The sequence below is a fragment of the Lithobates pipiens genome, unplaced genomic scaffold (genome assembly GCF_037356315.1).
Source record: "Lithobates pipiens isolate NorthernLeopardFrog02 unplaced genomic scaffold, aLitPip1_a1.2 Scaffold_3, whole genome shotgun sequence".
NCBI classification, from domain to species: Eukaryota; Metazoa; Chordata; class Amphibia; order Anura; family Ranidae; genus Lithobates; species Lithobates pipiens.
The window spans coordinates 156,774,599-156,788,845 of record NW_027507790.1 but is presented as its reverse complement, the minus strand read 5'-3'; the positions used below and the strand labels follow the sequence as shown (position 1 = coordinate 156,788,845).

The 14,247-nt window shown below is 42.8% G+C and overlaps 1 protein-coding gene across 13 annotated transcripts in view; it reads right to left on the bottom strand.

Moving 5' to 3' along the window:
- Positions 1–14,247, bottom strand: part of MEF2C (myocyte enhancer factor 2C) — a 367,493-nt gene that overhangs the window by 257,878 nt on the left and 95,368 nt on the right. Inside the window, exon 1 of one of the 13 annotated variants that reach the window (XM_077462416.1) lies at positions 2,498–2,885. The exons of the other annotated variants lie outside the window; for them this stretch is intronic. The gene's annotated coding sequence lies outside the window, so the exon portion shown is untranslated. Of the gene's footprint in view, positions 1–2,497; positions 2,886–14,247 lie in introns of those variants that run through there. 13 annotated transcript variants of the gene reach the window in all.

Genomic DNA, 14,247 nt, shown 5'->3' with positions numbered 1-14,247 from the left:
ACCCCTGTTCACTCGACTTGAGGATCAACAAAGCTGATTTGATTTCACAGGGATGACAGATTCAAGTAAAGAGCCAAACTCTGTAGCGCTCCAGCCAATACAGCTGTGAGATGAATGTGCCCTAGAAGAGGCACTAAATATTAATTACCTGACCTTAAGCACTGTTCTGACCCTCTCAGCTACACACTACACTAAGGCACGTGTGCTATAAACCTACAAAGTACCTGCTTTAAGAAAGCACTGACTGCTAATTGTCAGTGTTTGATCTGAAAATACTGGATATGTATGTATCTGGACATATACATGTATATACAGTATATATGTTTATGGACGTGGGGCATCATCTACGTACATGGAGCATTGATAGAAACCTTACATTAAGTGATATTTTATAGCTGGTGAATTTATTTGGGGTTGCAATTAAATAAAAAGTTACTACTATATACATTTACTATGGAAAGTCTATATACATTTACTATGGAAAGACTATATACTTTTACTAAGGAAAGACTATATACATTTTCTATGGCCGTACTTTAATGGGAAGCTGAATGTGTCAATAAATCTTCTTTCCTATCTTTTAAAGGACATTTTTATTAACGTAACAAATTGTTACATCTTATTTTAGGCTAAAAACACATTTCAATTCACGTATATATTTAAATGTATATAAGTTTATTATTGATAACGTCTTTCAGCATTGAACTCAAGGCAAGACATTGAGTTCAGTCTCCTAATTGGATCAACTTCTTTGTGACTATTGATTTAGATAGAAGCAAATCAATGCATGCAATCTCAAGTAACCGGGAAATGATCATTTGCTCTGATTGCTAATCATTCACCGTATTCCTCAGTGAGAAAACATTTCGCTTATTACAAAAGTTTGTTTACGTTGGCCATAATGATGTCATGCTATCTCTATGCGTCAGCGTTGGCCTACATTGAAGTACGCCAAAGGGCACAAGCGTGACACCGGTTTTGAACCTGATCTGTGTCGTCTGCTTAATCTTCAGATTGTTACACGTGTTTAAAAATGCTAAGAAAAAGTAAAAAAAAAAACTTGACGTGAAGGTAAAAAAAAGAATAGTTCTTCCATAGTAAACGCCATACATTTCTGTACTTCTCAGTAAAAAAAAAAACGTCCTAAGTGCCAATCTTTTAATGGGTAGGGTGTGCGTTGTGGTTGAGTGCAGGTGTTTTCGGTAGCAAGCTCTGCCAAGGTTTATGGGATTAAACATCTTATGATCATATTTATGAACATCATCCACACTGTGCATCCCATTACAAAAGTTGTTTTGTAAATGTCAGAGAAAAAGACAAAAAGTCACTGGAGCAGCATAACAACAAACATCACCGTTCCACCGAGGGGATAAAGTGAACTGCATGCGTCAAGGCGAGAACACGTGCCTGCGCTCTACTGATATTTGATGATGTCTTTTAATATTAAACTTTTCGGTAAGGATCGGGAAAAAAAAAAAACACTGCCTGCCCCGCTGTGCCAACTCACTTCACCTCTTAACTTTGATCTACGCTCAGGCAGCGATTTAAAGCTATACATGGAAACCTAAAATAAAACATGACATGCTCCTTCAAGCATATAAATCATTCAGGCTTCGGTTTCGCTATCATCTTTATTTATTATTAAACACCGGCGGTGTTTTAAGGTTAAGAACGAGGTTAATACTTGCAAAAGAAAGCAGGATGTGAGCGCTGGCTATGCTGATTGCAATTGTGCCGTCTAATTAAAATAGTATAATGTGCTTTGGAAGGAGGCTGCCTAATAAATGACATTGCTTCCCCTGACAGTGACAATGTGCCATGGGAAGCTCCGCTCTTCTGAAGAGCTCAAGTGGCAATAAATGACCTTTTAGTGACACCCAGCAAGGTACAACACTAATGTCAAGCTATTTGGGACCGTGTGCCAGTTGCTGAGTGTCGGGGCATGCTTCCTTAGCAATGACAGTGTTCACATCCTGTAGGAAGTGAGTCTAATGGCTACAATATTCTTATGCAACTTGATCTGCTTTGGAAAAAAAAAATTATCAACTTGATACAAGTGGAACAAGGTCACGGCATGCTGGGAAAAGTCGAAACAGAGCTCAGGGCAGCACGGTGGCTTAGTGATTAAAGCGTCTGGCTTGCAGCACTGGGGTTCTTGGTTCATATCCCGGGCCAGGATGCATGGAGTTTGCATGTTCTCCCTGTGCTTACACCACTTTTTCTCCTAAGCTTCAAAGATGCGTTGGCTTGTTAATTAAGCCTTGTCGAAATTGGCCTTCGAGGGAAGAGATAGGGCTCCCCGATGGCAAGGATTGACGTGAACGTAACGGTACGTAAGTTGTCGGCGATCTATAATAAATGAATAAAACTGCTACGCTCAGTCGTTGTCGCGAGCCCTGGAAGTGCACCCACTGTAAACTTTTCAATGTCAGCTAAGCAAAGCATGGCAGTCGAATGTGCAGAGGAGGGTGACCTCCTCACCAAAACTCCTACTTACATGAGACATCTGCTGAGGGTTACCAGTCCTTCAGAGGCTCTTCTCTCATTGGGATGATGACCAGGCGACCAGGGCTTTGTATGTAGCACAGCTTCTTCTGAGTCCTGGAGATCTCCACTCTTTCACTTGTGAAGCACCAACTCAATCCAACAGTGGGCAGAGGAGGGATGGCTGTGTACAGTCAGCAAAGTGTCTGTGTGCTGGCAGCATGAGAAAGTCAGAGGAGTCGTCCAGGAAGGAAGTGACAGGAGACGAATGGGGGAAAAAAAGCAGCTCTCAGCCTTTGTAACATGGAGAGGAGGAATAGAGGCAGTGGATTTAAAAACTCAGTGCCTGGCGAGGTGTCGTTTTCTTACCTCCCCCTCTGCTGCTCTCCCCCCCTTCTGTCTTCTTTCTTCCTCTCCCTCCCTCTCTCTCCCTTCTTTCCTCCCCTGTTCACTCCCCCTCTCTTCTGCACTCCTCTGTTCCTCTTTATCCTCCTCTGGATAGATAGCTTCCTATTTTTATCTCCACGCCACCTTCCCATTACATTTCCGAGCCCTCTGTGTCTTCTATGTGTTTAAGCCTTGTGCCTGCTCATGTCCCTTCTTCCCCTGCAGCCCAGGCTCTAAGGTTCACTGGACATCCCACAATTCAAAGGACTGTCCCTCTTCTGGATCCCAATCCCTCTGTCCTACTTTCCTCCGTAGCCGTCCCTCTTTTTTGACCGGATGCATAGACCTCAGTAGACAAAAATACATAAATATTATACGTACATAACACATAAATAGAAATATAATACATACGTCTTATCTAACGATGACTTCCGGAAATGAAAAAAAAAAAAAGACCTTTCTGCACTGCAAGGGTTAAGTTCCATGCACACTGAAGCTCAAAAAAGCTTTTTTCTGGACGCCAGAAAAACGCTGGTTGAAAAACATTCTTTTAACAGCGTTTTGTACTTTATGAGCGTTTGTTTAGTGTTAGCGTTTATGGGCGTTTTTAATAAAAATACACAGAGGACACTCCAAAAATCCCACAATGCATTCCAAACTCTCACAATGCATTGAAAAAATAGAACGCTAATAAACGCATATTTATGAGCGTTTATGCGCGTTTATCTGCGTTTTCCATTTTTCGGCATTGAAAAACGGCACTTTGAACGCAAATTTCTGGTGTTCAGAAAAAAAGACCATAAACTCCACTGCTTATTAAAGCTAAAAAAACGTCCATGTGTACATGGACACATAGGCTAACATAGAGTGGACTCTATGGGCTTTTAACTGCGGTTTATGAGCTCCAGTGTGCATGGAGCCTTAAAATGTATCTGAACCCAAATGCAAAAAAAATGGAATATATCGCAGCTTACCAGTTTTTAAATGTAGTGTTTGCGTTAGTTTTCTTTTTTTTTTCTTTTAGCCCTTGTACACACGGTCGGACATCCTGACAACAAAATCCGTCAGATTTTGTTCGATGGATTTTGTCTGACGGATTTTGTCCGAAACTGTTGCATACACACAGTTGGACAAAGTTGTCGGAAAATCCGATCGTACTTAATGTGATGACGTTATTTCGTTAGGTCGGGACTACGTTCAGGCTAATAGCCAATAGCTTTGGTGTAGGAGTTTGATCTGAGCATGCGTGGCACTTTGTCCGATCGGAATTCTCTACACACAATCGGACAAAGTCCGATCGGATTCTGTTGTCGGAAAATTTTATAGCCCAGCTGGAAAACTTGGTCCGTTGGATACTCCGACGGAAACAGTCCGATGGAGCCCACACACTGTCGGATTATCCGACAACACGGTCCTATCGGACATTGTCCATTGTAATGTCCGACCGTGTGTACAAGGGCTTAGGCTTTTTTTTTTCTTTATTTTCACCCAGTGATCTGCCCAGTGATGCCCCATACACACGGGCGGAAATTCCAATGGAAAAAGTCTGATCGGATTATGTGGTCGGAAAATCCGATTGCGTGTAGGCTCTATCGGACTTTTTCTGTCGGATTTTCCGACGCACAAAGTTTGAGAGCTGGATCTAAAAAATTTCCGACAACAAAATCCAATCGCATAAATTCCGATCGTGTGTAGACAATTCCGACAGACAAAGTGCCACGCATGCTCAGAATAAACTAAAGCCCCGTACACACGAGAGGACTTATGTCCGAACAGACTTCCGAAGGAGTTCTGCCGGAGTTCTGCCGGAGTTCCGACAGAGTTCTGACGGACTTTTCGGCTGAGCGGACTTGGCCACACACAATCACACTAAACTCAGACGGATTCGAACGTGATGACGTACGACTGGACTCGAATAAGGAAGTTCATAGCCAATAGCTGTCCTAGCGTCGGTTTTAGTCCGTCGGAGTAGCATACACACGAGCAAATTTTTCGAAGGGTCCGGCGAAGTTCCGTCGGAAAAATTTGAAGCATGTTCCATATTCTAAAGTCCGTCAGACTTTGGCGAATCAAAAGTCCGTTGCAGCCCACACACGATCGAATAGTCTGACGGAATCAGTCCGTCGGACTTTGGATGTTGAAAAGTCCGCTCGTGTGTACGCGGCATAAGAGATGAAAGCTCTTGGCTACTGGCCCGTTTATAGTCCCGACGTACGTGTTTGACGTCACCACGTTCAGAACGATCGGATTTTCCGACAACTTTGTGCGACCGTGTGTATGCAACACAAGTTTCGGACAAAATCTGTCGGAAAAAATCAGACGGATTTTGTAGTTGGAATGTCCGATCGTGTGTATAGGGCATTATTCTCAACTTACTTTCAAGCTGTCCAGCAAAGGTTAGAGGGATAAGACACATCATTTACCACTGACAGGGGTGCTTACAGTGGTCAGCCTTTATTTATTTATATAAAACCTTTACTCCAAAAGGAAAAATAAAAAAAAAACAACAAAACTGTTTGATGTAACTTCAAATATAAAATAACTGTAGTGAGCGCACCAATTGATATAGCAGCTGGCACACAAGGTGACCGTACAGAGCCTTGTGATTGAATTCCAAATAACAAATGTGCAGCACTTAATAAAAGTAACAAATTGTATATGCACTATTTTACCAAAAGTATTGAGACACCTGCCTTTACACACACATGAACTTTGATGGCATTCCAGTTCTCTGAGAAGGCTGTCCACAAGGTTTAGGGGTGTGTCTATGGGAAAGTTTGAACATTCTTTCTGAAGCACATTTGTGAGGTCAGCCACTGATGTGGATGAGAAGGCCTGGCTCACAGTCTCCGCTCTATTTCATCACAAAGTTGTTCTATTGGGTTGAGGTCAGGTCTCTGTGCAGGCCAGTCAAGTTCCTCCACCCCAAACTCGCTCATCCATGTCTTTATGGACCTTGCTTTGTGCACTGGTATGCAGTCATGTTGGAACAGGAAGGGGCCATCCCTAAACTGTTCCCACAAAGTTGGGATCATGAAATTGTCCAAAATGTTTTCGTATGCTGATGCCTTAAGAGTTACCTTCACTGGAACTAAAAGGCCAAGCTCAACTCCTGAAAAACAACCCCACACCATAATTGCCCCTCCACCAAATGATTTGGACCAGTGCACAAAGCAAGGTCCATAAAAAAATGGATGAGTGAGTTTATAGTGGAGGAACTTGACTGGCCTGCACAGAGTCCTGACCTCAACCGATATAACCCCTTTAGGATGAATTAGAGTGGAGACTGCGAGCCAGGCCTTCTCGTCCAACATCAGTGCCTGACCCCACAAATGAACTTCTGGAAGAATGGTCAAACATTCCCATAGACACACTCCTAAACCTTGTGGGCAGCCTTCTCAGAAGACTTGAAGCTGTTATAGCTGCAAAGGGTGAGCCAATTCAATATTGAACCCTACGGACGAAAACTGGGATGCTATTAAAGTTCATGTGCGGGTAAAGGCAGGTGTCCCAATACTTTTGGTAATATAGTGTATATACAACAATAAATTAAATAAATTAATAATCAAAAAAAAATGCATATAATAGTGAAGTGAATTAAATGCAACTGTGAAAACAGTCCATAATATGTGAGAAGTCCATCCAGCATATAATCTATAGGTGTACTATATGCTCACCAAAGGTATTAGAATATCAAGCAGAGAATGGAATCCACCGAATAACACTATATGCATTTACCAGAAATGAGATATAAACACGCTTCAGTAATAATCCTTAGTTGATCTCCTTTGGTTAACCATGTTGGCAACATGGATTCCTTCCTCCAGGAGGCAACAAAAATGAAACTGCCGCTCCAAACACGTGGATGGGGTGGTGTGATGTTAGCTCATAGGCCCCTCCCAATGCGTGTCGTCTGCACGTTATCAAGAGATACGCCTCCAACTGCTTATAAAGTATTAGCTGGAGTTCAGCTTTAGTTTGTTAGTCAAGTCCATCTGGCATTACCCTCCCCCAGACTGACAATGCTGATTGTAAAGCCCTGCATAAACTGTCGGGGCTATATACATCATGTATAATAATAAATAATAATGTTCAAAGGTGTCTGCGTTACTATGTCATCCAGAATGCAGACATCCTTAGACAAGAAGAGTGTTACTGGCAGGATCATCTAGTGAAACAAAGTAAGAGAAAAAAAGAAAAAAGAAAACAAATGCAACCACCATATTTAAAGTGATACTAAATTATTATTTTTTAATAAATAACATGTTATACTTAAATGCTCTGTGCGATGTTTTTGCACAGTGTAGCCCTGCTCTTCCTTTTCTTGGGTCCCCCGCCAGAGCTATTGGGTTCTTTCCCCCGTCAAGTGCCCCCATAGCAAGCCGCTTATATGGCCATAGATCTTTTGGCCATATTTTTATTGTGGGCCATAGGAGTGCACTTTGTTTTGCTCTGATGTGACCCAGAGTAAGCCTACAGCGGGTTATTATCAGCTGACATTCACAGAGCAGCTCCAGGCTCTGGAAGGATTCTGACCATATTGTCGGGATCCACCCAGTTACCCAATTGACAGCTGGCTCTGGTTGTCAGTGCATGTTTGAGAGCCAGAGTCAGAGCCAGAGTCAGATTCACCTAGCCCTCTTCAGCTCGGGACTCCAGTGAGCGCTGGAGCTGCAGAGCAGAGAGCAGTGACTGACAGTCACTGCTCTCCACTCTGAGAATTGAGCATTTTTGAGCTCAGTTCTCAGTCTTAGAGCCAACGGGGGATAGCCGTAGCATTACATCAATGCTGCAGCATAAAGGTGAATATGTGTGTTTTGTTTTTTTTTAAACCCCAAACTTCTCCTTTAAATCTCTGGGTAAGATGCAGCTCTTACATTAATCCTTGATCTGACAGGCTTTTCTCTGTAAAGCCCTGGGTCATGACCGGCCCTTGCGACCCTTACCTACAATGCACAGTTATTCTCCTTCATCTCACTTGATGATGTCAGAGTGGGACCCTTGTCCAATCGCTGAAGTCATCAAGTGCAATGCAGGGCCAATAGCTGTGCATTGTACAGATAGAGGGAGCCCGCCAAAATGAGGAATAAGGTAAACATTACACTAGTGTTGTCACTGGCAGTGGCAGGAGAACTATAGGCAAACGTTTTTTTTTGTTTTTTTTTGTTTTGCAATTGAGTTTCAATAAGTAAATAGCAGTTTCATTTTGGATAGAACAAGGGAGGGTTATAACCCCTGTCAGATTCTTTTCACAATATGTGTCTTATTGCAGAGATTTCCCTTCACTTCCTGTCCCATAGCCAAACAGGAAGTGAGAGGAAATACCTGCAAATTAAGAGAATTCCCAGGGGACGCCAAGGTCACGGGAAATGAGACGAGTGCACCTATTGGAAGATTTCTCCCCTATTACTTTTCTGGGGACAACCTAAACTTTGGGGTTTTCTTTTACTTTCACTTTCAATGATAATGGTAAACAGAACAAATAGAGAGAATGTTATGGGGGCACAGACAGCAGTAAAGTCCTGACAAGCTTTTTAATCCCTCTCCACTCTATTCAAAACAAAAAAAAAAAAAAGTTTTTTGTTTAGTTATACTTAAATTTAACTCTACATTCACCCAAAATAAGTAATATACACCTCTTTTTATCTTTTATCTTGCAATCACTTGACTGCACAGCCACCTTCATCTCCTCCTTACCCATAACGGGGGATGGGGGGGCATGCCTGTACTGCAAATGGGTGGTCATTATGTGACACAAAGTGGGGAAGTTCCTTGTCTGTGTGTGCACGGCTTGTACAGGCTTCAGAATTTGGAGTGGGGGGGGGGGGGCCTAGCCACAAAACTGACCATGGCAGATACAGGAGTCTGTGCATGAACATGGTGTCCTGTATCTCCTAGAATACATTACAGGGTTGCAAACTGATCACAGCTTTGACAGCAAAGGACCGATGTAGCCCACACACAGTCAAGTTGTCCAGCGGATTCGTTCCGTCGGACCTTTGCTGTAGAAAAGTCCGGTCGTGTACACACGGCATTAGAGGTGTTAAAAAAACTGATCATCCTATGCATAAAGTTAAAAAAAACTAATCTCAATTCAGCAATGTGCACGAGAGCAGGTGCTCTCCCAGTTCTCTGCCTCCTCATTGGCTCAGAGACAGCAGCAAGAGCCATTGGGGAAGGAGATGGTGGGCGGGGCTGGGGCCTGGGAGTGCCCCTGTAGCAAGTGACTTCCTTGGGGGCACTCAGCAGAGGGAGGCCAGGATTGCCGGGGGGGGGGGGGGGGGCAAGAAGAGGAGAATCGGGGCTGCTCTGTGAAAAAAGATTGCACAGAGCAGGTATGTATGACATGTTCAGTATTTTTGAGCTGGTTCTCAAATTTTCCGACAACAAAATCCGTTGTCGGAAATTCTGATCGTGTTTATCCAATTCTGACGCACAAAATTCCACCCATGCTCGGAATCAAGCAGAAGAGCCGCACTGGCTATTGGACTTTGCTCGTCGTAGGTGTTATACGTCACGTTTGGTATTTCCGACAACATTTGTGCAACCATGTTTATGCAAGACAAGTTTGAGCCAACATCCGTCGGAAATAAATCCAGGATTTCGCTGTCGGAATGTCCGATCGTGTGTACGCGGCATAACATTTCTACAGGGAGCCAAGTAACGATCCAGCCACTTCAGTTGCATTCCGTAGGAAGAGTGGATATTTACAAGCTTAGCTGATCAAACCGATCTCAGTTTGATTAGATGCTTTGGAAGCCAGAGGAGACATCTGTGGTCTAATATCCCCCAGATCTCTCCATCATTATTATTATTATAATACAGTATTTATATAGCGCCAACAGTTTGCACAGTGCTTTACAACATGAGGGCAGACAGTACAGTTACAATACAACTTATTGCAGGAGGCATCAGAGGGCCCTGCACGTTAGAGCTTTTAACCACTTACGGACCGCCCCCCGTTGTTTTGCACCGCTACTTTGAAGAGGAGTACCGTTGTTATGGCAGCAGATAGCTGCCATAACCCCGGTATCCTCTTCTTCAGCGGGCAGTCCACTTCAAGAATAAAGTGGTCTCTGCGATGGATTGACCACAAGATTACTTTTATCGGCGGTGGGAGAGCCCCCCCCCTCCTTTTATCGGCGGTGGGAGAGAGGACCTCCCGCTGCTCTTACCGGAGCCATCGGTAGCGGCGGATTGTGTCCGCCGCTACCGATGTGACCAGCGCCCGCATATAAAAACTGTGTTCAAACCACACATGTGAGGCATTGTCATGGTCGTTAGAATGAGAGCAATAATTCTAGTCCTAGACCTCCTCTGTAGAATTTTTTAAACGTCACCTATGGAGATTTTTAAGGGTAAAAGTTTGTTGCCATTCCACGAGTGGGCGCAATTTTGAAGTGCGACATGTTGGGTATCAATTAACTCGGCGTAAAATTATCTTTCACAATATAAAAAAAATGGGCTAACTTTACTGTTATCTTGTTTTTTAACTGAAAAAAGTGTATTTTTTTCCAAAAAAAGTGCGCTTGTAAGGCCGCTGTGCAAATACGGTGAGCCACAAAGTATTGCAACAACCGCCATTTTATTCTCTAGTGTTAGAAAAAAATATATATAATGTTTGGGGGTTCTAAGTCATTTTGTAGCAAAAAAAATAAACAGTTTTTAACTTGTAAACACCAAATCTCAGTCGGTCCTTAAGTGGATAATCTAGGGGCTTGTAAAGTGTATCTGTCATGTTAATTGTTAACATGAGGGATATTGTTCATTCGCTGTGATACCAATAAAGTTGAAATAAAAATGAAAAGGGCTGTGTAAAACAGTTTTAAATAAAATCAATAATAATAATAATACAAAATGAAAGCCCCCTTATCCCCCCATGCTCACGTGCAAATGCATATGTAAGTCCTTATGTACATATGAACACCAATCGCGCCACATATGTGAGTTATCGATGTGAGAGCAATAGTGAAAGCAATCATTTTAGCTGCAGAACTCCTTTGTAACTCTTTGGCACTGTAGTTTAGTGTAGTTCCAAGGGCGCACATAATTTTAAAGTGTGACATGTTAGGCATTTATTTACTCAGCTTAATATTATCTTTTATATTTTACCAAAATTGGATATTATAGTTTGTTAGTGTGCACTAAAATTCATTAAAGTGCATTTTTTCCCCCCAAAAATTGTGTTTTAAAAGCCATTGCGCAAATATCGTGTCTCAAAAAATGGCAACACCCACCATTTTATTCTCGAGGGCCTCTGCTAAAAAATATACAATGTTTGATGGTTGTAAGTAATTTTATAACAAACAAAAAAATGCAGATTTTTACATATATGTGAAAAGTGTCAGAATTGGCCTGGGATTCAAGCGGTTAAAATACTGTGCTGCGAGCCATAAAATATGTACTCGTGGTTGCAGCACGCTCCCTTTGACATTAAAAGCTACATTTAAAAGGCGTTGCCACCTGTCAAACTTTGCAAGCCAAGCTAAAATCACTGCTACTGCAAAGCAAAGCATCATGGCTGTAATCATCATCGGCATCATCTGCAATAGTAGAATTAGCTCAGAAGTAGGGAGTAGTAAAACTGCAGCCCAGCCCTCCAATTTTGCCACTCTCTGGCTGCCTGTGTGTAAGAGCCCTTAGGAATACTTTTACCTTTTCATCCAGCTTCTAAATTATTATGTATTTATTTAAAAAGCCAGTATAAAGTAAAAGTACTGGGGAAGAAAGCAGCTGTGGATTTAGACAATATTTTTTAGGTATATTGATTTTTTGTGGCCTGCTTCATTATGAACATTACAAAGTTGCGTCATCCAAAAAAAAAAAAAAGCCAACTTGGCAGGTATAATGTCTTCCTTACTTAAAGTGATACTAAGCACACACTGGGGCTGATTTACGTGCGGTTTGCACCATGAGTTGCGGTGCACACCGATGCGCAACGGCCCTTTTCGTATTCACAAAACATTTGCGCCTGTAACACAGCGCAATGCCCCATTTACTATTATATTCTCGGCGTACGGAAGGCGGCGATCAGTGGGCCGCTATAGACATGCCGCACGTATAGACATAAGATGGAAAGAAGAAGACTTTAATAAAGGAATTGTCAAAAACTGGCTCTTGTCATTTTTAACATTTTTGTCACTTTTTTTGTGAAATGGTAGGGGTACTTTTGTACCCCCTTACCATTTCACATGGGGGGGAGGATCTGGGGGTCCCCTTGTTAAAGGGGGCTTCCAGATTCCGATAAGCCTCCCACTCGCAGACCCCACAACCACTGGCCAGGGTTGTGGGGATGAGGCCCTTGTCCTCATCAACATGGGGACAAGGTGCTTTGGGGGCTACCCCCAAAGCACCCTCCAAATGTTGAGGGCATGTGGCCTGGTACGGTTCAGACAGAGGGACTTTGTTCCAAATCAGGGACAATCCCACAAAATCAGGGCTCCAATTGGGTTTAGCTGGTTAGTGGGCATGGAGGAGAGAGGAGGGAGAGGGCTGTCATTTACCACTGTGTACACACTCACATGTGTGTCTCTATAGTCACATGGGCTGCTCAGATGTGATGTGGCTGGAGGTCCTGCTCTCCGACGCATAGCGCCCCTCCCCTTGCCACACAGCATAGCATTGGTGGTCCCGGCACGCAGGGCTTTCCATACACCCACTGTCACATTGATTGGCTGCGCATGACTCTTCTGGTTCTCTCCCATTGGGTTCCTCAACTTCACTAGGTAAACTTGTTATACTCAGCACCACTATTATGGTTTTATCACCTTCACAATTTATGGTTCCCTCAATCACTCTCTTCCATCTCACACTCCAGTCATCTTCACCCCCATTCCCAACACCATTCCTTCACTTATACTCCCCTTTTTCCCTCCCCCTTCCTTCTTTCCCTCTCTTCTGCCCTTCCCCCCCCCTTTTTTCCCAGTTGTTCTTTCTTTTTTTTCTCCCCCTACTTCATCCCCCTTTCCCCCTTCCCTTTCCCTCTCCCTCTTCCCCTCTCCTCTTTTTTTCCCTTCCTTCCCTCTTTACCCTCCTTCCTTCCTCCCCCCTTTTTCCCCTCTCCCCTCTTTTTCACCCCCTTTTCCCCTTTCCCCCCTTTTCCTTGCTCAAAATTGTTCCTCCCTCCCCAGAACGTCTCTGTGGTTCGTGCCTGCCCTGGGTGCCACCCCTTCCAAACCGCGGGGCTGTCCACCTCAGCTCCAGTGTGGAGCTGTTTCCTGGACCTCCTGCAGAGTCCCATCACCACGCCATTAATATGGTCAACCTTAACAAGTAAGCCCTGGTTATGGAGGTTTTTTACCCTACCCCTAACATTGTCTTTCCATTCATATCTATATTTTTTCCTCTCTTACTTTAATAATATGTTTTTATAGATCACACACACGCTTTCTCCTGACGAGTGGCATTTAAGCCACGAAACGCGTAGAGCTACCGATCGCCATGTCTTTATCAATTTCATCAAGACCTTTCAAGTTATTATGTAATGTTTACTCCCCACCAGGTCCAGTGAGGCTATAGGTCCTGCAGGCATTACCCTTCTATTGTTACATATCATGTTTCCTTGAGGTGAATGAGGGAATTTTAAGTGTTCATACCACAAGAGATTACTATCAATTTTATTATTATTACTTTGTTTATTGCATACCATTGATATTATCACATTTTTATACAGACTATGTTTAATTCTCTAATTATTATATGTATTATTATATGTATGTTACTGTGTACCATTGTTACCGACAACTGTATGCTTACAAATTAGTTTTCTAATAAAATTCCTTTACATTCATCCAATTATCTTTTTGCTGCTACGTGCTTCATATAAAGTCCCACCTTCCCTGTAAATAAACCCCTTTTTCTATCCGATGTGATAGGGAGGAAATGCTCAACATAGAAACTCACTGAAAACTGAGCATGTGCAAAGCTGCCAACACTGCTCTGTAAAATCCCTAGCTGAATTGGGGACATGAACACAAGGTGGAGAATAGAGAGCAGCAGGGTCAACCAGGTTTTCAGCAGAATACAGAAAACAAATCTCATAGTGACTGAGTATGAACAGCATGTAATACACCATTTAATAATGTGGTTTTTTTATGATTAATGACACTTTAGGTTGCCCATACACTAGTAGAAGTTTGTTCAAAAATTATTGTTTTTAGTATGTTTATTTGATGTTCTAATGCAGTGGTCATCGACCCTGTCCTCAGGACCCACTAACAGGCCAGGTTTGCAAGATAATTGAACTACATCACAGGTGATATCATTTGCTGCTCAGTGATTGCACTATTGTAGTCTGCATCTCCCCAAGGTAATGCATAAAACCTGGCCTGTTAGTGGGCCCTGAAGACAGGGTTGATGACCAATGCTCTAATGCTT